The following is a 24961-nucleotide window of genomic DNA, read 5'->3' on the forward strand; positions in this document are numbered from 1 at the left end:
TGAAAACCCACAATGTGCAGAAACTCTTTTGGTCATGAGAAACATTGAGATAATAAGATATACTTCCTGTCACCAAGGAGATTACTATAAGTGACTAGCTTCAAATTGGAGATCATCTCCATTTGTGAATTCAGCATTTTTGTTTTTAATACATTTAGAGTGGAGGAGAAAAGTTTGTTTTAATTAAGGGCAAGAGAAAAAGCCATATCTACATGTAAGAACAGTGATCTCAAGAACTTCCTGATAGCAATCTCAGTGTAAAGAGCAGTATTATCAGCAGAGGCTGTCCTTGCTTAAAAATTAATATGGGCATATTTGGAATTTTTTATTTAACATTTAAAAGACCATGAATCCTATAAAATTTGCAGATAAATTTGGTGATTTTTATGGAGGAAATAAAATGATTATAAGTCCAACTTATAGGAAACTTTCTTTTTGGAAATTCTGTGTTCTGAAAGTAAAAAACAATAGTTGCCAATATCTAATACTTTGTTTTACATAACAAAAATGTATAGAATATTCATAAAGTTTAAGAACTGAAAAGGGCATATTTTATTATTGTTCTTAATTTCAAACTGAAAGATAGAGAAGTCTACTTGTGGATAATTAAAACAACCTGTTATTTCCATTTTGTTTCCTGGATATTCAAATAGAGTACTCTTCCTCTACCTTCGAATTCAGGATCCCACTCTCCAATACCCAGTATTAAACAACATGTAAAAATTGCCAGCAGCTGGATAAGAATGAAAAATATATTTAGAAAAGTAGTTTCTTACATTTAGTATGCATAATCAACTCCCCAGGAACTCGTTTAAAACATAGATGTCAGAGGTATACACAGAGACCTGTTATGTCGGCAGAAAACCCCAGGAATCTGCCTTTTTACAAAACATCCCAGGTGATGGCAATGATGGTACTACTTAGACCAGATCATTAGAAATAATTTTCTAATGGGTCTCACAGATATTTGTTTATTAAAGGAAAATACCCCATGGGAGAAAATGTCCTTTTAATTTTTTTCAAGAAACTAAACATCACATTACATATCTTCTCACTGGTTTAAAAAACTAAATGATGCTTAAACAAAGCAAATATTTTGTTTGGTCTATAAAACCAATTCATTAAAAATTTCTACCATGTCTTTGGACTCTGTCTAGACACTGTAATAATTTGCTTAGTTTTATGACATCAGAAATCATCTGCAGTGTTTATTTGGGTGTTCTGATATATTTCACACAAGGTTTCCTACAAATCATTTTCTATAGCGATCAAATTTAAACTTCAATTTAGACTAGTAATACTAGGAAGCCCTTATTTTTAAACATCTGTCATACAACTGTATACACATTATGGAGGTTAACAAGCTGATACCAATCAATAAACACTTGCAAAATATAAATAGAAAATTGTTAAGTACAAAAAGAGATTCATATTACCTTGAAATATATTTCTATGCCAAATTTAGCCCAAGTGATAGCCCACATATTTATTAATACATCTAATTATAGAGGGACATGACATCTTTTCCAGATTAATTTACACTTGTTATTTTTGTTTTAATTTCAAATCAATGAATAGTATTGTTATTTTTAAGACATATCTTTCCAAAGCATCATTAGGCAAATAAGTAGCTTTATTTCAAACATTTAAATTATACAGTAAGCACACTGCATTCATCTACAAGGGTTAATTTTCTGCTATTTTCTTCTATATTTTAACACATTCTTGGGAAAGGTAATTGCCTATATCTTGTAGTCATGATGAAAATACCACCTATCTTATAGGAGGGTGGAATATTCTACCAAATTATAAGTGTTAAAGATGTATATTTCCTAGTATGCATTCAGTACTTTAGAACCTCAATGATAAGGTGAACATTTTGGAAGTCTCCATTTAACTCTTTTGCTCTGCAGAAAGCTCAACCGAAAAGGTCTTAGAACTCACTCAGGTCAATGTTCTCATTTCCAAATTAGGGAAGGAAAGTCTAAGGACATCAGGTGACCTGGTTACAAGCTTACAGCTAGTTGTGGTCTAAATGAGACCAGCACCACTTGTCCTAGGCTCTTCTTACTACCCCATGCTATTAAAACTATGTCTGACATAGTTCAAATAGGGTTAAATAACTCCTAAACTAGAACCAGACTAGACTAGGGAAATAAAAAAGATTGAGAAACAGTTCATGAAGTAGTTAAAGCACCATAACTAGATCAACAATATACACAGTATAATTCTTCCAAACTTAACCAAGGTAACATTGTCCCAATTCACTATCTTGTCTCCAGTCCCTAACAAATCCATGAAACCTTACAATTTCCCAAATATATATTGTAACTTCTTTTTTCATTATGTTACATTCCTGCCTAAGAATCTATAATGTCTCGCCATGACATTTCACAGAGTCCAAATCACCCCACATGGCATTCAGGTGCCCTGTAAACGGTCCGCATACTGACTATCCAACCCGAAATCACACTTCCCTGTAACAGCAGCCCAACATCAGTGTGAAGGGAAAGAGCACTGAGAATTCAAGTGTCTTTGATCTTGATGTGATGCTCCCCCATCTAGAATTCCCATACTGATCTTTGGACCAATGTTGCTGAAACCTTCGTGGATTACTTAGCAATGATTCTCTTCTCTTTCTTCTAGGAGATGTGTATTGCCCAGTGATTCTTCTTTTTCTTAACATTCTAGCTTGATATGAAGCACCTCATTACGCGGACGTACATCCTTTTGAGCATGTTTTCCACATCACATAATTCAGAACACAGAGAAGGTATTTAATAATTTATAATCTTAAAGCATATATCACTATAAGGAATCTAACCTATTTTTAGCAAAAATATCAACTATTATGGCATTGAATTTGCCTACTTTAAATATATATGCAATTTGCAGTACTATATCTGAAGCAAGACATGTTTTATCCTCTGCCTTGTTAGAAAAAACTTCAATTCATCATCCTGAAATTGGACTAAGGGTTATGATCCCCTTTGCCCTGTAGAGTCAGCAATGAATTAAGATGTTAAAATATTGCAAGAGACTCATATTCATCCCAATTTGCTTGCAGCAAACCAAATCCCATTATGTAAAATCTTCCCTAACACTAATCATATCAGCTCCTTTAATTTGAGTAAACTGGCTTTGGGTTCAAGAGGTTAGCCTAAAAGGGCAAAAGAGAGACATTCTTTTATCTTATTAAGAGTATACTTTTGAAAGTCAAACAAAATTCTCTCTGTATTCTTTTGGAGAAAGAACACAGATTATCCTCCAACAACAGCAAGAGCATTTTTTAGCCTTTTATCTCATGTACAAACTTTCAAACATATATTTATTGAGCAACTGCTATAGAGGAGGCACGAGGCTGTGCGCTGAGGATATGAAGATTAATGCTATAAGCTGTGCCCTCTACGGTTTATAGCCTATTGCATCTGTCATACACACACACACATATATATAAAATAAAACAATTACAGTTGAGCAGAAGAGGTATTCTAACAGAAGAAAGTGAAAAGACCACAACAGGACAAATCAGAAGCTGACTACATCTGCCTGGGGGATGCCAACAAGTTTCTTATAGCCAGTGACATTTAACTTAGGTTTGGAAAGATATATGTGATGGAAGCAAACGGGGGAGAATATTCCAGAGAAAGAAAATCGTGAGTTCAAAGGCATGTCTGTAAGAGACTGTCTGCAGTGTTTAGGAAATAAACTACCTGAAAATGTGGTCCACGTAGTTTACAACATACTCTAAACCTCAACACCAGTGACACTCTCTCAATTTGCCATGATGTCTGCAGACATGAGAAAGAGACTGTATAGCCCTGTGAATCGCAATGATGGGAGAAACCTACTTGAGAGTTCTTGTTTGACAGGACGTGAGGACTGACTGATGTGGGCGTGAGGGAGCAGGAGCTAGGATGACACTGTAGTATATTCTGGCTAAATGGGTGAAAGATAAAATTTTTAATAGAAAATACTCTCTTGATCATTATGGAATCCACATTATTCACAGTTGGGAGAGACTTAAGATGAGGGGCTCTGAGCCCAAATCATGGAGGGCTTTGTTAGAGTGAGGACTTAGATGTGAAGTGTTTTTGAGGGAGAAGCTTTTTCCACGTTCCTAAAGGACATGCTGTTACTAGCCAGTAATAAGTTTGGTATTAGAAGTTTTCTCTCTGTTAAGAACTCCCAGCGAGAGCATTGTACTTTGGTAAATCCTTCAAATCCCTCATCCGACTATTCTCTGGGAATTCAAGTTGCCAGTAAAATCTTACCACTGTGCTACCCTAGGTCAAGGTAACGTATGTTCTTGGTGCAGGTCACACATCCCCTGGGATAGCTAGTGCAGAGAGAGGGAGCTCACTGAACCTCACTTAGAAGCCCCAGTGAAGACATCAGTGAGCCACCCTGTACCATCATGCCTCACACAGCCTAGATTCTGTTCACAGGCAGAGGCAGACAGAGAGCGAACGTCTCCCACCTTATGGCTCTCATGTGGCCAGAGATAAGAGAATTAACACTATGGCTTACACCATTCTCTTCGCAGTGAACACTTTTGCTTGTAAAGCAAACAAAACAATAATCAAATTCCCTTCTAATTTTCTATTGATTTAAGTGATTACTTGATTTCATAAAACATTTATCAGTTTTCTACGACATCTTACATTTATCTAAATAACACTGCCAACAACTGGTCTCCTGCTTATTTCACAGTTCCAATGTAGCACATATGAATAGTACTTCTAAAGCATGGTGTCTTCCATTCTTCTTATTTTCTCTCTTTCCTACCGGAGTTACTAGTTTAAAACACTACGAGTCGTCTCCTCCCTCCCTTTTTCACAATAATCTCTCAATTCGACTTTTAAATTAAGTATTGTGTCTATAGGTGTAGTCTATATTCTCTCTCTTCTTGTTGACAACTCATTTGTCTAATATCTTTCTCCTTAGGCTCATTATATTACATATTTTAATATCACAAACTCAGGGAAGGGGAGATTTGGGAAAGGAGCTAAAATTTTAGTTTTAGATGCTGATGTTGAGCTGGCCAACAACTGAAAAGTTGTTGCTGGATATAAAGATTCAGAGCTTTTAAATGGTAGTCGATGATCGACAGCAACAGAATAAATGAAATCTCTAAAACAGAGCATGTAGAGTGAGAAATTAAGAGAATAATGACAGAACTATAAGGAATGTGAATCCTTAATACAGAATTGGTGTTGATATGAATATAAATACAGAGAGGTCAAGAAAAGAGACTCCGAGGTAGAAGGAAAACAAAGAAAATGTAGTGCTTTAAAAGTTACAGAAAGAGATGCTCAAGAATGGTGAACTGTCCACAACTGTCACTTACAACAGAGTTGTCAATTAGGAGATACTTAGATAAGAGGTCATTGCCTATGACAGTTAGAGGGCATTGGTGAATTTCAAGTGAGATTTGGCTGTAGAACAATAGGGGCAAAAGATGAAGGAGGTGAGATTTGAGCAGAAGTGTCTTAGTAAGTCAAACCAAGCTTCAGGCAAAAAATAAAACTGCTCCTGAGGTTTACCCACATGTAAAAAGAAATGAGAAGTATAAAGCTGAATATTTTAACCATATTATACCACCATCTCAGGATTGCGAAGACTAATTATTTACATTATAAGAAACAAACCATGTTTGTATTTCCAACATAAACTGTAACTTTTACCAATACTATACTATTTTTCTACTATACTTCATCACTCTTTTAAAACTAATTTTCCCTGAAACCTGACTTTCTTTTCTTTCCATTTTCTTCTTATCTTTTTGTTGTTTTACTCTTTCACAAGTTTAACTCTACTAACTTCTGTACCACATATGCAGAAATCTCTCAAAATGGTCTAATCTCTTCTGTAAAAAAAATAATCAAGGTTAATCCTACAGCATATAAATACACTTAATCTCTCCCATATTAAAGAACTGAGACAAAACAACATTTATCCTCCCATCAACAAGCTCCTCTTGTCTTTCCTTTACAGCCTAGTGATTAGAAATAACGGTACCTACGCCATGCCATATTTCTGCACCTGCTTTGCAATCCTCAGGCCACAGCAGTCTGGCATCTGCCCTATCATTTGTATTCATAAAAGAATAAGGTAGGAAAAAAGGAGAGCCCTTTGCTCAACTGCTAATTTTTTGTTATTATTTTGATCTCTTACGTCTCCTTCAGTCTTAGTTTACCTGCCTTCACGTCTATGCAGCTATAAGGATCTTTTGAAATTGTACACTTGTTCTACACTTCAAAACAATATAAACTATTATTACATCCCACTCTTATTCTCACAACCATGAATAAAAGCATATATCAAAACATGCAGAGAGCAGAATGTTCAATTTATGTGTCCATCCCAACCATTTCCTCCAAAAATAGTTAAAAATCCTTCTGTCATTGTCATTTAATTAATCCCAAATAGGACAGTTCTTGATGCACAATTTACAGATTATTTTTAATCAGCTTTTAGCTCATCTGAGTTGTTTGACTCCACTGGTTATTTTGAATAAACTACTATTTCAGCATCATTGTAAATTTCCTTCCCTACCGCTTTCCCCTCATCCCTCATACTTGGTTAACATTGTACTCCTGTCCGCTGGAGGGAAATACATTTTTGTCTTTGATGAGTTATAAAGTGAAGTACTATGATCACATTGATCATATTGTGGATTTAATCAAAAGAAGATCATATCTATCTCAGTATGACTTTGGTGAAAGGCTCTGAATATGAAAGGTTGACTATTTTGTATTATTTCTTCAGCACACATTGAGCAGCATTGTTAGAAACTAACTGAGCTGCCCTGAGAGACTCTGCAAAGCCCAAAGTAAGGTAAGAAAATTAAACCCTGAAGCCTCTGGTTCTAGAAGGCAGCTATTAATTTTTCCTAAATAAACAGAGGTTGACATGAATTTTTAGGCGAGTGTTAGCCAAGAACTTAAAGCAAAGAGCTTAAATTTTTAATTTAAACACACGTTACCTGTTATATGCAAGAGATACTATTTAAGAAGATGGAAGAAAATTTGCCATCACAGAAAATGACATTAAATAAAAATGTAATTTTGTTCATGAAATTTTAAAGTTAAACAAAAAAAGCCACAATGCAATTTGTTTTACTGTTAAAAACAGTGATAAAAGCAATAATGTAAAAGAAATACCTTGTAATGTCATTTTTTTAACATTCTCAAGTCAATGCACTAACTTTACAGAAAACTGAATACATAACAGCAAAATATTAATCTGTATTATCTTCCACAAAATGACACATATGTATCCTATGCTTCTGAAATAAAACAGTACAAAATTTTTAAATATTATTAAATCATGGTTTTCAACATTAACAACTTCAGATTTCATCAGAAATATCTTTTTTTACATTTTCATCTCAAACATCACCTATTAATTTCTAAGGCTAAAACTTCAAAACCCTTGTATGTTTTATAGATTTAAAAAAAATACAAATTTCACTGAATCTAAGGTTCTTAACATTCTTTTCAAATTCAGCATTTGACAACCTCTGGCATGTGAGCTGGAGAACCGTGGGCCCTTAAGTCTGACGTAGCCATCCACATCTCTATGTGGATGCTCCTACCCTAAGCCCTTCACTATGTTCTTCCCAGTATTTCCTAGGAGAAACATATGACTAATATGTAAGCAATATTTAAAAGCTTATCAAATATTTCATTAATCTCATATTTTGCTCACAAAGGACGTCGTGAACTAAACTGTGCGCTACGATCTAAAGGTAAATATTGTGGCGAACTGTGCTTTCCCCAAGAAGGTAGAAATGTGCGATTCTATACACAAGTTCCTGTTTCTATATTGGATGTAATGCCACATCCTGAATTGTCTCCAACTAAAGGTTGAATCATGTTTCTATCTAATCAGTAAATTTTAGGAGGAACACCAAAACCAAAACCAAAAAGAAAAACAACAAATAAAGAAAAAAAAACTACTCCAGAAATTTTGGAGTCTAGGCCATAGACAATCAATAAAAAACAAACAAACAAACAAACAAAAGCTGACATAGACACAAGGGAGTCTCCTTTTGCTTTTATGGTACCATTCTTTCTGTGCTTTGAGTCATCATGGAAGCATAGTGAAGGAGCCAGAAAAACTATTATAATGCTACAGGAGGGGGCAGCATTTAATCCTTAAAACCTTTGATTAGGTTTTCCCTGCTCTAAATCAAACTTGTGAAATGGCTTCCTCTTACTAATGTCTGAAGCTATATATCATGTGGTCAGTGAACCCTCCAAAGTTCTTTGAACCACATCTTCCTGATTCATGAATTATCACAGCAACTTATGAGATCAGGGCTCCTCCTGAACCCACAGGTACTAATTGCATCATGTTTAAACCCTCTGGACTAAAATGTATACCTAAACGCACTCACCCTTCTCTAAAATGAAGAGCTCTTCAGCTTTCTTGGAAAGAACTACAAAGCCCCAGCAGATACTAACGAAAATGAAATTAGTGTCATCGATTGTGCTCCAACCTTAATCACAAATTGGGTATTTAGAGACAGCTATTATTTCTTCCAGTCTAGCTCATCAACAAAACAAATGAGATTTACTACAGAATATGCCAAAAATGAACACTTCAATTTGCTTCTCCAAGAGTGGCAACGGCAGGCAGGGGATTGTAAGGACCTGGCCTGCCAATTTCCCCATCGTTTCTCTCCACTGAGAAATCACTGGTGCTGCCTGTGCCTACCCCAAGAAGGACAAGTTCCCCAGCATGTCACAAAAATGCCTTTCAAGTCCCAGAATAGAGGAATCAGTGTGATAATGACACAAACCAAAAGCCCCCTTCAGAACCTGGCAGAAGAGCAATTATCACAAAGAAAGAATGATTCCAACTCCACCAGGCAACTCACTGACTAAGAACTTAGCAAACACTGGGCACCTGTGCAAAGCTTGTTATTTTTGACAACCTCCAGTTCTATCTAAAACCCTAAAAAGTATATTTCTAATTTTCATTTGAAAAAATAAGATATTCCCAGTGAAGGTTAGTGAGTACTCAAAATTTAGTTTCATCTGCAGTTCTGTCTTATTCTAGAAACAAATTTTGTTATAAATATATATTCATTTTGCCATGCTGCATCCTCATTTTTAAAAGGACAGACATTCCTTTATGCCTTTGGAATTCAGGGGGAAAGAACAGAACACAAAAAAAGGATTATCAATCATTTATATTCTCATAGACAAAGAATATTCTTATTGTTACTTGGAACCATAAAAGTTCAAAGCAAAAACTTTTTTCTAATTCATGAAATGTGAATCATAAGCACTTATTAGTAAAAATCACCACTCAACTTCTAATTTTTTACTTAGGCTTGACAATTTCAAAGAAAGATCCTCAGGAGCTGAGGAACTGCCCAAAATTTCTGTTCAAACGATTTAATTTCCATCTATTTGAGGATGAAGTTTTGAAATTGTCCCTCAAGTATCTCAGTGGTTCACCTCTGTGGCAGTGTGACACGGCATTCCCCAGGAAAGCTCTTAGACCTGCCATCTCCCAGATCCCCTGTCACCTCAGCACCCAAGGGCTGGACCTCCCCTTCTCTGCTTAAGCACTTGTGCTCCTTCAGTTTGCCATCGAGCAAGACTCTGCACTCAACTTTAAACAATTTCTACATTCTCCTAAATGACTTCATAAATACCCTTTCTAAGAAGTGTCATAATTGTTATTAATGTTAGAATCTGTTAATAAAACAAACAATATGCGAAATCTGCAGGGTCACAAAGTCTTAAAATCTTAAGAGTAGTAGCAAATCAAGTGGGTGATCCACAACACTTAAGCACACAAGATTTTTAAATTTAATTTTATATCCTTAACCTATTTTCTTCTATTACAAATTTCTAATTAATAGTATTTCCTTGATTTTCTTGAGCAAAAAAGGAATACAAAAACATATATAAATAATTGCTTGTAGCCATAGCCCTTAATGTTAAATATAAAATTATGTTTAAATTCTCACAGCACCATTCACCTAGCTTCAAATGTTATGCTTGAAATTCTTCTAATTTTCTCTGCAGAATTGATGAGATCGTATCTATTAGACGTTAGACCAATTAAGTTATTCAGATTTTAAGGAGTACAGGTTGTAGCACAGCTGGGTCAGTGCCTTTCAAAATGTACTTCCAAAGACAAGTAGCCTATAGGCTTGTTCAATGTTGTTCAATCCAGATAATTTTTAAAGAAATTAAAACCATTAAAGTATTTGTTTTTGCCAAAGATACTGATAAAGATAGAATATAAATAAATGAAACCCAATATTAGAGTAAGGCTTCTGCTTTCAGCTCCCAAGTTCCTTAGTGAAATTCTTAACAACTTCTTACATTCTCCCAATTTCATTTTGACTTTTTTCAATGTATCTGTATGGCAAATAAGACAATACATGAATATCCAATGCATCAAGCTCATTATGGTTCAGGTCACCAGCTTTGTCCAGATCACCAGGCCCCCTGCAACAAGTCATCAGTCATGTATCATCTTACCAACTCCCACTTTTACTGGCCCACTCTCCTAGGGATCTATCTCCCAGACACTAACATTACAATTTCACAATATCAACATAATTTAAAGCAATAACTAAAGCAGTCAAAATTTCAAGCGAAAGAAAATGGATTTTCTTTTAGTAGTAATTTTCTCCTGCAAATAATTTTCTCCCACACCTGCTTAATGTTACTGGTAAATAACGAAGAAATATGTAGATATATATAAACAAATATGTGTATATATATATGTATGTATGTATATGTGCATATATACACGTGTGTATATATATTTTTTTTCCTCTAATTAAAAAGTCTCAAGGGAAAGCAGGGGTGGGGGGGTTGGGGTGGGATGAATTGGGAGATTGGGATTGCCATATATACATTACTAATAAGAGAAAAATATCAAATTGTACACTTTAAATATATGCAGTTTATTGTATGTCAATTATATCTCAATATGTTTTTAAAAAGCAAAAACAAACAAAAAGTCTCTAACAACAAAAGCTGAATCTTTCTAATGCTGCTAATTTAAAGTATTGGGTTTGGAGTTAGATTTCCTGGGTTAGAAACACTTGCATATCATCTTCACTAATCTCAATTTCCTCATGTATAAAGTAGGGATGAAATGACTTTCTACTTCAGACTGTTGTAGCAATCACATTAGATGCTCATACCCAGGGTTTACCATTGTGTCTGGATCACAGCACTTAGCATTCAAGATTTCACTTTTTGTTGTCAGTCTGAAATCTCCACATAAGGCGCAAACATTGGAAGAATAATATTATTGCTGATTAGTAAAATCATTACAAATTTTCACCCCAATAGCTTACGTGAAACAAAAAAACTACAAATGATGAACATTTGTAAAAAGTGATGCTAACTTTAAGCGGCCCACATGATGAAATGATCCAGTCTGTCAGCAAATCTCAACTTTTTAAGGCCAGTTGATTAAGTAAATAAATAAAAATCATTGCTGAAAATATCAACCGAAACTAGTGCTTTTCAAAAATAAACATGGAAAAATAACCTAAGGTAAATTCTACTTCATTTACTTAATTAATATCACAAACCACTTTTAAATAAATAAAAATAAGGAAACACCTAATGAATAACAAGTATATTTATCAACAAAGAAGCATTTCTGATAGGCTTTTGTCTAATTAATCACTATATTCAGCGTTCTTAGAAGTAATATTTTAATACTCAGAACACAAATCATGTAGTATTTGCTTCCCTACCATAATCTAAGAAGGAGCCAAACATTTGTAGAAATTTCAAGGACATATCTCAACAAACAATTACTAAGTGACAGTTTCAAAACTGAAGTTTCAGTACTTACAGTGAATAATGGAGGAATGACAGAAGCCAAAAATGTTATTATGCAGATGAAGCCTCCATTTTAATTAAGGGCTGAGGATGAGAGACCTGAGGGTCTAATTCCACAGCTATTTTGACATATATCAAGTATTCCTTAATTTTCAATGAAAGGCCTTTCTGAAAGTTCTCATGGCAATATGTTCCTATTAGCTACCAGTACCTTTAAGCAGTGTTTTGTCACTGACCTACATGAGTATATCAAATTATGAGAGGAAATTAATGGCTTTACACAATAAAAATTCAGATTACAGTCCCCAGCCAAACACTTAGAAGAGCACCTCAATAGCAATGAAACATGAATCTCTCTGTTTCTACTTTATTTGATACAAAAACGAAAACAAAAAAAAAAAACTTGGACTATAATGCTAAATATCCATTCAGGTTCTCAAAATCATTTTTACTTAGGATTTTGTACAGATGTTACATAATTCAATTCTGGAAGTAAACGTCCTCTTTAAATAAATAGAACAAGAAATAACTAATTCGAGAAATATAAGACAAGGATTTTGACATGATATATGTATGTATATATTCATGAAAACCTCAAAACAAAAATATCTGACATTGTTGACATGATATTTGTCTCTTTTTTCTTCATATAAGGTAACAGGTTAAAATATGTGACTTTTAATCATTCCTGAGGTAGAGACAGCTAACAGTGTGCTGTGGAGCTAAGGGCTTTTATACTTTCTGGAAGAGTTTGCCCAATGCTCTCAATGACATTTTCTCAAGAAAAGCTTCCCGTAGTGCTTACCGAAACCAAAGAAGTCTTCCCCTAGAATGATCACATTTTCCCAGCAGTCATTCACATGGAGAGGGAGGACTTTGGTCCATGCCAATTTGGCTATCTTTAAAAAAAAAGAGAGTCTAACATGGCAAGACTATTTCCCATGCTACTCGGGCCTCTTCTCACTCATTTTCATTCTACAGGACACGTACCTTAAGTTGTAGAATGGCCTATCTACCATTTCTCTAATGGCTCGCAAATTCATATTGCCAACATAGACCCTGGGCCTGCTCTCCAGGCCCCTAAATCCAGCTGTCTACTTGACAGTCCACTTCGAATCTCTTTATGTTCCAATATATCCAACACTGAACTCACGACTCAACACTCAAAAAAAAAAAAAAAAAAAAAGAGAGAGAAAAAGTCTTATTTCAGCATTTCCTATGTCCTTGAAACAGCAATACTATCAGGAAAGTGGCTTATACCAGACACCTAGAACTCATCCTTGACCTAATTAATTGATTTTACCCTCCTGATCAGCACCCTCCCTCCGCCTTCACCACACTCACCACCCCCACCGCTATCTTCTCTCACTAAGACTACAAACAAGCAAAAGCAGCCTAGGCGCATCTCCACACAGCACACTAGCGATATTTCAAAATGACCCCATCAACCTCTTACTTAAGAACCTCAGGGGCTCCCTAGTGCTTTTTAAATTGCTATTAACAGGTCTCTGAAAACCCGGAAAGGGTTCCCATGTCACCATGAAGGCAGAGATGAGGGACGATGTATCCAGCTAAGCCACAAAACACCAAAACCTGCCAGCAAGCCAACAGAAGCCAGGGGAGAAGCATGGAACTGATGCTTCCTCAGAAGTGAACTTGGGCCGCACGGCATCAACAGAAGCTGATAACAGACATTCTTGAGCTCGTCTCACAGAACAAACGAGGGAACAGCCTGTTAAAAATCCCTCTACTTGTAAATGGCCTTCACTGATTAAGTTTGCTTTCGTTTTTTTTTTTGTTTGTTTTTTCCTCTTTAATTGCATACCTTCCCAGCCGTCACACAGCCAGTGGGCTCACAGGATTGGAGTCAGCTCTGACCGGGGTGCCAGCCGGCTGGGGCTGGTTGGGACCCCTGCCCCCCAAACTGGGCCTGCGCAGCTTATCCCTACAGTGGCCGGGTGACGTCAGAGGCTGGAAAGCTCCACCCTCCAATCGTACCCAGGGCGTCCGCGTTGAATGCAGAAACTCCTAATGAGATGCGCCTGCGAAGCACACCTATTACCTCACCTTCTTCCCTGCCTCCAGTCACCTTTCCCCACCCCTAAGACCAGGGGTCCCCGACCTTTTTGGCACCAGGGACCGGTTCCGTGGAAGACAGTTTTTCCATGGGCAGGGTTGGGGGATGGTTCAGGCGGGAGACATGGATGAAGCTTCAGCTCACCTGCCACTCACCTCCTGCTGTGTGGCCCACTTCCTAACAGGCTGCAGACCGCCTTCGGTCTGTGCACCAGGGGTTGGAGACCCCTGCCTAAGACTACCCTGTTTATCCTATAAATATCCCAACCCCCTCACCTTCCGGGAGGCAGTTCCGAGACTTGTTTTCCAGTCTCCTTGCTTGGCCGCCTCGTGGATAAACTGTTTCTAGGCTATAAACCTCGTAGTCTCAGCGTTTGGCTTACTGCACGTTGAGCAAACGGACCTAGTTTGGTAACAGAAGGAACCAGTCTTGCCGACATCTTGATCTCAAACTTCTAGCCATTTATCGTGTTTAAACCACCCAGTTTGTGGTACTTTGTTACAGCAGCCCTAGGAAACTAACACACTATTGAGCAATTAGTGAGAAAGATGGGATGTTTACAGGTTGGCATTTTCCCCTGATGATGTAATGACAGTCACCAAAACTGATGTGAGCTGGAATGATGGCATTGCATCTACCAATCTTTCCTTCCTTCCTGCACCCTTCTATTTTCCTCTCTCTCTCTCTCTTCTACTTTCCCTTCCTTCCTTTACTTCCTTTATTTTTTCTCTCTTCCCTCTCTCCCTTCTTTCCTTCCTCCCTTTGGATGACATGATGAGTACGTCATGGTCACTACCTCCAAGAATACTATTAAAAAGAAAGGAGTTTTCTGAGCAAAGAAGTCAATTATTCTGTACTTCAATTCACTAAGAGAAAAGAGGAAACGGTTATAACACCTAAAATTTTTCTCAAAAACATAAATCCCTCTCTATTTTTTCTGAAAGGGAACAACCGGAACTAAAGAGATTTAAGACTTATCTTGAGTATCTGTATTTGCACTGATGTGAGGAGAAAGCTATCTATCTCTGCCATTTTACACCCGGAACACTGTAACCCATAGAAAGGTGAACCAAAACTTACAAGAGGTAGTGATCGAAGGGGACACAAGCAAGGACTTCATTGGATGAGGAACAGCAAGGACACCCTATGGAATACGATGATAAGTGTGGGACCTTCTCGGGAAACATAAGAACATGTGGGACTGGAAGGATATATCTTAAAGTGAAAGAAGGCAGGGTAGATGGTGGCTCCTCAGTGATTAGTTGGCTACTGTTTCTTAGCTTGAGAGTGAAAACACCCCCACGCCACCCCAAAAGTGACATTCCAGTTAGTCCTGGGTAACCCTGTACATTTGCCCTTGAGATTCCTTCTTGTGTGGCAGGCCTAAGCAAGGTCACTGCAGTAAGGGAAGAGTCTGTTGGTATTTTTACTTATCTTGCAATGAATTGCTTTTTGACAGCTGATATACAACAGAGCATTATTAACATCACATATAATAATTCCTGCAAATTTTATTTATCAAATAGAATGTCTTGACCAAAGGATATAGCTCCCTGCTAGCTGTTATACATCCGTCGCCCTAAAGGCTGGCAACTGAATCCCAGCCTCCAGCGGCTAGGCTTGTCAGTGTTTAATGCCAGTTGTCTCTGCCTAGGAATGAGGTTACCTTTTCCTACCCTGTGGTTTCTTCTGTGCTACAAACAGATCTAGTAAGAGCTACTAAAGCTTGTTAACAGTCAGCCATTACTCTGAGGCACTCAACTTACTGTGGTCTTATGTGAACCAGAGAAAAAAGAAAAATTACAACACCGCTCATAAGTGACAGTTTTAGCTATACACGTCAAAGATGCTCACAAAATGAGATACAATGATATTTATAAGGATGTAATCATATTTCATTACCAAAACAAACTTTCACAATCTTTTTGTCTGAAAAAATTGATACACCCTTACTTTCATCTCTCCCACTAATAATTATTGATTCCATATATTCAGAAAGAAAATAGCAATTATTTAATAATGCATTCTGTAATCACTTATCTTAACTAGGCCCCTTTCAGTTCTGGAAATGCTAGCTTTACAACTGCATGCAGCATTCATACTTAGGCAGAAATATCTAGGCTACTTGTTATTAAAATGCTAAAAACGGCTTTTTTCCCAAAATACCGAACTTCAAATGTAACAGTAAACTGAGTGAAGGGAGAGACACAGAGAGAAAGAAAGATTCCAAAATATTCTATACAAAGAAAAGCATTTTCCATTCACAGTGGATTGATTGATTCCCTGTCACTGGAGACACTGGCTGACCAGACATGAGCCATATGTCACAGAGCACAGGTCTTTTAAAACTTACACAGCAGGAACTTCCATAAACAGCAGAGTAACCAGTTGTAAGAAGGAAGCTAAGGGTTCCTATATGTGACATAATGCTTCCTCTTCCTCGGTAGTTTGCTGCCAAGTTTTGAAGTGTCAAAATTAAGTTACCCTCTGACAGCAGCTTTGGAAAGTTGGTTTGCAATGAAATTTGTTTAGAGCTTTATTGTTATTGTTATGTTATTATTATTTTTATTATTAGTGCCCTGTAGCAAGAAAATGAGGCTAAAAAATGAAATTTACTGCTACAATTTGATGAAATCAAGCAACCTGAAATAGAGAAACAGAATTCAATCTGATTTTATCCTTCAGGTACAGTGCTAGAATAGAGGAGGCAGGACTTCCAATGTAACGCTACCCAGAAAACATGACCTGCGTATAAAGAAAGTTGCTTCTATGGCATATTTGTATCTCAGATCGTACTTATCTGTGGGTACTCAGTTTCTCCATTTGGGTTGAGATAGCACAATAATTCTAGGTTCTAGTGTCCTATGGTGCACTTTGTTAGGTATGAGATAACTCTAGCCCCAGGGGAAAAAAGTCATTCATATGCATTGTATATAGTTCCAGGGCCTGACCACAGTTACTCATTAAATGACTTGTGCCTAGACTTGATTAATAGATGCGGCAAAATAAATGGTTCATCTCCCACACAGGAGAAAAAGAAAAAAGACAGAGAAAACAAAGCTGTCTACAACTATAAAAGAGTTATTACTAAACATTCTCAACTGGAATGACATCCTCAATTAGAATTAATTTGCAATTCAGCTTTGAAAGTGGAGGCTGGCAAAAGCAAAAGAGGGAAGAACTTAAACTAAAAAAAAAAAATGTGATAAGAACGAAAGCATGAAATAGCCTGGAAGAAACAGATATGAGAAAAAACAAATCTCCAATAATTCCATTCAATTCAATTTAGGAAACATTTAATTGAGTAGATACTCTATACGAATGTTGTATTAAGATTGGTGAGTGACACAAAAGTATACGAGACATTCTCTTTCTCCCGAAGCCTGAAGAACAATGAGGAGAGTCAGATATTTTAACGTTGCCCATGGAGCAGCCGTACCACAATCACTGGGAATGCATGTTAAAAATGCACATCCGTAGCATAGACATATATATACTACTAACTGTAAAATAGATAGCCAGTGGGAAGTTGCTGTATAACAAAGGGAGTTCAACTTGAGGATGGATGATGTCTTAGAGGACTGGGACGGGGAGGGTGGGGTGGAGTCGAGGGAGGGAGGGAATACAGGAATATGTGTATAAATACAGATGATTGAACTTGGTGTACCTCAAAAAAAATAAATAAATAAATTTAAAAAAATAAAAAAATTTTAAAAAATGCACATCCATTAATCACTCAGAAAATGTCAAAGTTACCTTCCATCTACAGAAGGTCAGAATATTTTCTTTCTTCAGCGCAAATTAGTCCAGAACCTGGAATTCTCTGTGCACCTTTCTAACCCAGAACCATTGAGCCAAATCATCACTGTATCAAAAGTATCATAAGAGAATTTTTTTTTTCATTTTTTTTCTTCTTACTTTGCTTGAAAAATATGATAGAAATACACAGGAAACAAATTCATTTATATTTTTGTTTCAACCATGAACCTTTGTCTCCATAGTTCAGATTCTAATATAGGATGTTTAAATTGTCATCTTTTGTAAATTGTTTGAAAATTTAAAGATGTGAGGTTTTTTTCTTGATTTCTGTCACTGGTTATCTTAACTTGGTAGAAGAGGAAAGGATGATAAGTGCTATAAAGATTGTTGTTCAGTACTGTATGAGAAAGAGGGAGAAAGCGAACAATTAGGCAGCCTTGGGAGTAATTAAGTTTAAAACATGTAGGCTACATATATGACAGAGCAAACTCAGGGAAGATGGGTGAAGGAAAAACAGGCACATGTACCTGAACATAAAGCAGAAGAACAGTGCTATAACAGAAGTAAATAACAGGACATGATCCCTGTGTTACAGTACAATTTTGGAAGTAAAGGTTGGCAAAAGTAGGATTGGAGATAGAAAGAACTGAAAGAGCTAGAATGTGATCAAATGAAACCAGGAAATAGCATAGAAGATATGAGTATGAGAGGATACATAGTCTGACTTTTTGGTTGGCTATTCAAGAGCTGACCTGATCTCTCAACCTATTTTTCACTAAGAAACTGAAATTGAGAATTCAGCAATGTTCAAGTCATGAATCAAGTGTAACTGGGATCATTGCATCCATCCATTCATCCCAGAAGTAGATATCTCCATCATGAGAAAATCAGGGCTTCATACCAAAAGGAGGAGCTGTGGGGTTGGGTGATGGGCAGTGTCTGTCCTTTTCTCTCCAACATTTATCATTATAAAATAAGCATCCACATTAAAACATGCAGACCTCTCGAATCAGAAACTTTTGGATCAGGCGACTTAAGAAGTTGTATTAATGACATTCACTATAAAATCTGAGAATTTATTTTCTAATACAAGAACACTTTGAAAAACACTATAATAGATTTTTACTTAGCATAATATGGCAAAGGGAAGGAGGGAGAGAATATAACTAAAATGAGAGAAGGGAATATGAAGAGTATCTCTGAGAAACTGGGACTGATGGAGCTTTACAGGATGACTGGTTCTTTATTGAGTACATATAGGAAAGCAGGATATATATCAGTCATAGAGAATAGGTATAACAAAGGCTCAGAGGCAAAATAAATAAAAACTCTCAAGGAAATTTAAATATCTGATAATGGAGCACAATGAGAAAATAAAGCAATATAACAGATGGGCTAAACTAGTAAGGGCTTTGAATTCTAGATTAAGGAGTTAAGACCGTATACTAGAAAAAATAAACAGCCACTGATCTCTGAGGATACATAAAACTAAATCAGATAAAGTTATACAGAGGCCAATTTAGGCAAGAAGAACTGAAAGAAAGATTCACTAGGCTGATACAGAGGACTTTACTGGATATAAAGGGATCAGTGAAAGACATAGTCATAGTGGAAGATACCTAGAATACACCTGGAATTTAAAGGAATTTGGGCTTTATTTTGCTATATTTTGAGCATAGTAGTGACAGCATCTGACATTAAGATGGCAGCAGTGCAAATCTGAAAAAAAAATTAACAGAAATTAATAGGAATTAATAGAAAACCTAGAAGATCTGAACTTTCTGCTAAAGTATCGACTTCAGTAAGTGGCACCAAAAATCACACACTTCACCAAATCATATATCTGCAAGGCATCCCATACATGTTCTCTCTCCCATACTACTATACTAATAAAGATACAACTGAAATATTTAACGTGTGTATTACATAATGCTTACTATGTGCCAGGAGCTATACTAGGTACTTTACATGTATTAATTTAATCCTTACAACAACTCTGAGATAGGTACTATTCTCCTCATTTTGCAGATGAGGAAATTAAGACTCAAAAAGGTGAAATAATTTGCCCAGGGTCACAGAGCCAGTAAAAAGCTAACCCTTGTGCTCTAATATGCCTTAAATAACTTCCAAGTTATTCCTCTCCCGTACATTTTTCCTCTCACTGATCTGGTCAAAATTACTCTCATCTCTTACCTCAACTACATGACTGTCTCTGAATGAATGTTTCTGCCTTCAGTTTTATCCCTTCTCAAGGCACTCTCCATGTTGCTGTCACACCAGTTGTTCTAAAATGCAAGCTATAGCATTACTCTGCCCTTATCCTAGAATAAGATAGTATATACACAACACACAGTTGTAGAAACTCTCAATCACAGAGAGAAAAATTCAGGTCAATTGGCTACGGCTTGTCTTGGCTTTATAAACAGAGATATTAACTGCTATTGATCCCTGGAGTAGAATAATCTATTATTCCTTCCTCTCTACAGAGAAATCATTAATTTTGTACATTTGTATCAGTCAAGGTCTTGTCAGGAATCAGGTGCCACACTCAAAAAGCAGGCTGAAAGAGATATCAATGAAAAGACTGTTTACCAAGGAGTAGGCGGAGTTAAGGAAAACAGCAAGGACCGTGAAAGATCCCTGGGACCAGTGAGAGCAGGAAGCCACGCCCCCACCTAGGCCTGAAGGGACAAGTCTGAATCTGGCCAAATCTATGGACAGAGGGCCACCCACGGGAGCCACTGCTTGGCCAGAGAACATAGCCACTGATAAACGGTGTCTCCCCCCTAAGACAGGAAGCTAGTGAAATAATGGCCCCAACCTCTTCTATGAACCAGTCACTCCCCTGCGGTCCCACAGCCTAATTAAATCAGAACCTGGATGACTAGGCAGCCCCGCCAAGTCACCCACACAGGGCAAGGTAGTGCAAGGTAGACACGGGAAGAGAGTGAACGAGGAAGCATTAGTGAGGGAATATCCAGCACGTCTGTCTGCCTTTATATATATCCGTCTTATTTTTGACATGGAATTATGAAAATTAAGGCTTATCTGAATATAAGAAACAAACATATCATCTAACATGGAGCAACCAGGAGGCTTGCTGGGCTTCCATTTTCTACTGCCGTATTGCTGGAATTGTCTTGCCTCTCATCCACTACCAAATCAAGAATTCTGGCTGGTAGAGACATGAGTAAACCCTATTGCCAACAAATGAATCCTAATGCAGAGCAAGACCAGATTAGTGTCCTCATCTTCCAGAAATATGTTTTCTTACTCCTCATGGCTCTTAGAATTGTTTGCCATCATAGCTAATTTACAGTGTAAAATATAAATTACTACGCAAAACAGAAATAGAGCATACACACATATATACACATACATATACATGTGTGTTAATATATCGATGTTTTTTAATGCATCTGGGTCTGTGTTGTGTATTTCACATAACATCACTCATGGAACGTTTACTAACCTTGGATAGTGTGTATCATTCTGGTTTAGCATAGAAGAGTCCTGAAGCTGGAAACCGGTAAGTCAACAACAAAAGTTCACATTTTAAGGAAAAGGTGGAAGCTAGGATTCAAACCACAGGAATCTAGTGCCACATTACACTCTTAATCACAACGTTTTACTGCCTACAATTGCTGACTCACATAGAGTAACATATTATCATCTATTTGTTTCTGGAAAACAAATAAAAATATTGATTACCCCATGATAACCTTAACAATTCAGTCTAGAAGCTCTTTCATGATAAAGGACTGAGGTGATTACTTAAGCATCACTTTAAATATATACACTTTTTTGGCCTGAGTACTCCACAGTAGCAGAGAGGGACAAATGAAAGCACTGTCTATAAAAGACAATGTGGATTTAGACACAAATCCTGAAGAAATAGAAGGAGAAAGATTTTCTCCACACAGTGTTCGTCCCCCACTGTGAAATCTTCTATTTCCACCAACCCAGGGAAACTTTAATGATCAGCTGAGGGCAGTACAAAACAGAAACGTGCAGTGAAGAACACTACATATTAGAGGATCTATTGTTCGTCTTTCAGAGCATATAACCAAAATTTACGCTACTATCACGCTGAATTTTAAAGACTTTAAGCAATAGAAGCCTATTTTTACAATGTTTTCATTTCAAGCACTATTGGAAGAGCCCACCTTGTTCACACTATACATCTTCAATGCTTAATACTCTTGGAACAAATTGGCAGGTGTGAATGCACAGGACTATGTGAAAGAACTGTGTTCCTGATGTGTACGCATCCAGCTGGTTTTGATTTTTATTTATTTTTGTTTTTATTCTTCTAGGTATGGGATGTGATAGGTAACAATCATCAAAGAAGAAGTTTTGCACAAAACATTTTATTGAAGTTAGTTCACATTATAAATATGAGACAAAAAATAATATAAGCGAGGAACCCCAGTGTTTTTGAAACATAAGTAGTGGATCCTTTTTAGAATCTTCTGCCCATCCGGACAACTAGGATTGTGGAGAATGCAAGTGTTTTGGAGGGTGCTGCATTCCCCAAGAAATGCGGTGAGATCATGGCAACATTTAACTCTCCCATTTTGGATAACCTGAGCTGAGCAGGTGTGACAAAATGCTTAATTGAGGTTTGGCTTTGATCTTAATTGCTTACTTGATAAACACCATATATGTGATATCTCATTAAACGAACCCATATTTTAAAATGGTGTGCATGTTATAAACTCGGGGAAAAATTTTCACAGGCTTAAGGCGACGCATCAGATATGTGGAACAGACCACAGGTTAGAAACAATAGGGTGAGGTGGGTTCTGCTAAGAACGAGAAAGAACTGGTCCCGTGAAGTATGACGTACAGGGGTGGGGGGGTCGGAGAAGGGCCAGCTCTTAGTCCATTTCAGCTGATAGATGCCAGCTGAGAAGGTGGTCTCATTGTTCATGAATCTTTTTTTTTTAAAGACGAGGAAAACATATACATATTTGTGTGTGTGTGTGTGAAACTTCCCCACTTTAGTGTTGGCAACTGATGCAAAAACCTTTGAGGTTTGTGCAGGCAGGCATTCTGTACCACAAGTCACATCCGCAGGTGGGCAACAGCCCACTGGCCACCAACTGTGCCCTCAGTTATAGATAAAGGACATCATTCTTATGTATGCAACTGTTTTCTCTCCATTGTTCTGACGGGATTTTGTTTGCTTTGCTGATTTCTTAAAGTAACTTTCTAGGTTTCAAATTATCATCCAGCAGCAAGCTCCCAAAATGTTTTGTTTTGTTTTGTTTTGTTTTGTTTTGTTTTCACTCTGAATTGACAAAGTATTTAACTGGATCAACTCATTTTTCACATCTATTTATAGCATAAACAAGGCAAGATTTTATTGTCGTCACCGGATTCAAGCAGTCTTGGTTTTCGTTATTTCTTGTACTTTTTATTCTGTTTAAGAACTACCTAAAGCCAGAGCAGTGCTTGTATGCCATAGGGGGTTATTTTCTTAAATATGTCAAGAAAGAAAGAAAAAAAAAGAGAGAGAGAGGAAGGGAGGAAGGATGGAAGGGAAAAGAAAAGGAGAAAAGAAAGAAAAGAAAAGGAACATGGGAGAGGGTGTCAGTCAGCTAGAGGAGGGCTCAAGTGAACCTTCCTGATTCCGGAAACAGAAAAATACCTGCTTCTGTCTGAATTTTCCAAGGCTGATAGTCTTCAAAAGTTCTCATTTCCCACTAATGAACACAGTAATTTTCTATATGATTCAAGTGTGCTTTATTTTCTTACAGAATCAAAAGTAGAGGTGTTTATAATCATTTAATAAGTTATTTTACCTGTTATCTTCTGACCTTGAAGAAATTTTGAAAGCTGTAAGTAATAAATACTGGGTCATAAAGCCTTAAAATCTCATAGTAAAAAATGCCAAGTGTTGACTATTATAGGTTCATTGTTGTTAGTGAATATGTAAAATTTGATACCAAGGGATAGTCAGAAACATATAAAATCAAGAATCTCAGAACTCTAGGTAATCTAGCAATCATGTTATAATAATAAAACGGAAGCAAAGGAAAATTAAATGATTTACCTTAAGTCCCTTCTCTGGAAGTCAGAGTGAGACTTTAAAATTTAGTTCAAAACACTAAATAGGAAGTGAGAAAGAAAATCTTCTTTATAAAGAGAGAAAGAAAAAAAATCAAAGATACGAGATACCTGGATACAAAAAAATTCATGCACAAATATTTCAATAATATTCAAACTGACATGGTTCTATTTTATTTTCTTGAAATAGCTGCTGGGATACCACTTGGGCTAGAAATATTAAGGCACAGCAATTTAAGAGGAAGAATATTAAAATAAATGTATCCATATCTACATGTATATTTCATGAATAGCAATTTTAAATGGGTTCCATTTCTGTCATTTTTATGAGTGACTTATAGGTCACCTAATAAAAAATTTAATTTATATTAGGTATTTTATATGTCAATTTGATTTATTTTTACATGCCTACCCCTAAAACTGATATACATGGGAATTCTTCTTCTATACATTTGTGGTACATTAGTCTACAATATAATTTCTGCCTGAGACATTGGCTGCCACAATTTGTGCTTTGAATAACTGGGATATACAAAGAAATGCAGAGAATGGAGGACCTATCTTTCAAACAGTATTTATATGGCATACCTCACAGTTCAACACAACATCAAAAGGAATAGTCTATAAACATTTGGTAAACTTTAAGTTGAAAAAGCAGAATTCTGATTGTAAAATTAAGTTATGCCTGTGAAAAGAGAGGCTTAAATGTACAGTATGTATTTCTACATCTATGACAAGGTATAACCAGAATAACTTGTATTCCCAAGTCAATTTCAATCATGAGATAAGGTAATAGATCCCAGTAAATATTGTTATATCATAATGATTCACACATTATATCATAATGTTGTTGTTGATGCCTGATTCTTTGTAGGCATCATCATCAACAACAACCACAAAATTCAAATATTTTATACTTGGACCCCAACATCTCTGTAAGTGATTTCTCAAAGAATCATATAGACTATATTTCCTTTCTGACATTTCAAATATGTATAAGCGAAATGAGGAAGCATTTAAGCAGTTCTACTAGATATCCTTGCCCATCTAAATCCACATACCTTCAAAAAGTAAAGAAAAACAAAAGGGCAGTTTCTATGAAAGAATTACATATTTTTGGAGTATGTAATCTCTCTGTCTGTTTTTATGAAGTTTAGAGCTGTAGAATTTACCCACTATTAATGGACTTCAGACTGGGCTGATTTTAGTTTAGCTT

General features: G+C 36.5%; 1 protein-coding gene across 1 annotated transcript in view; it reads right to left on the minus strand.

The window, feature by feature from the left end:
- Window positions 1-24961, minus strand: part of MDGA2 (MAM domain containing glycosylphosphatidylinositol anchor 2) — a 777847-nt gene that overhangs the window by 440472 nt on the left and 312414 nt on the right. The gene's annotated exons all lie outside the window — the stretch shown is intronic.

The sequence above is a fragment of the Hippopotamus amphibius genome, chromosome 2 (genome assembly GCF_030028045.1).
Source record: "Hippopotamus amphibius kiboko isolate mHipAmp2 chromosome 2, mHipAmp2.hap2, whole genome shotgun sequence".
Classification (NCBI taxonomy): domain Eukaryota; kingdom Metazoa; phylum Chordata; class Mammalia; order Artiodactyla; family Hippopotamidae; genus Hippopotamus; species Hippopotamus amphibius.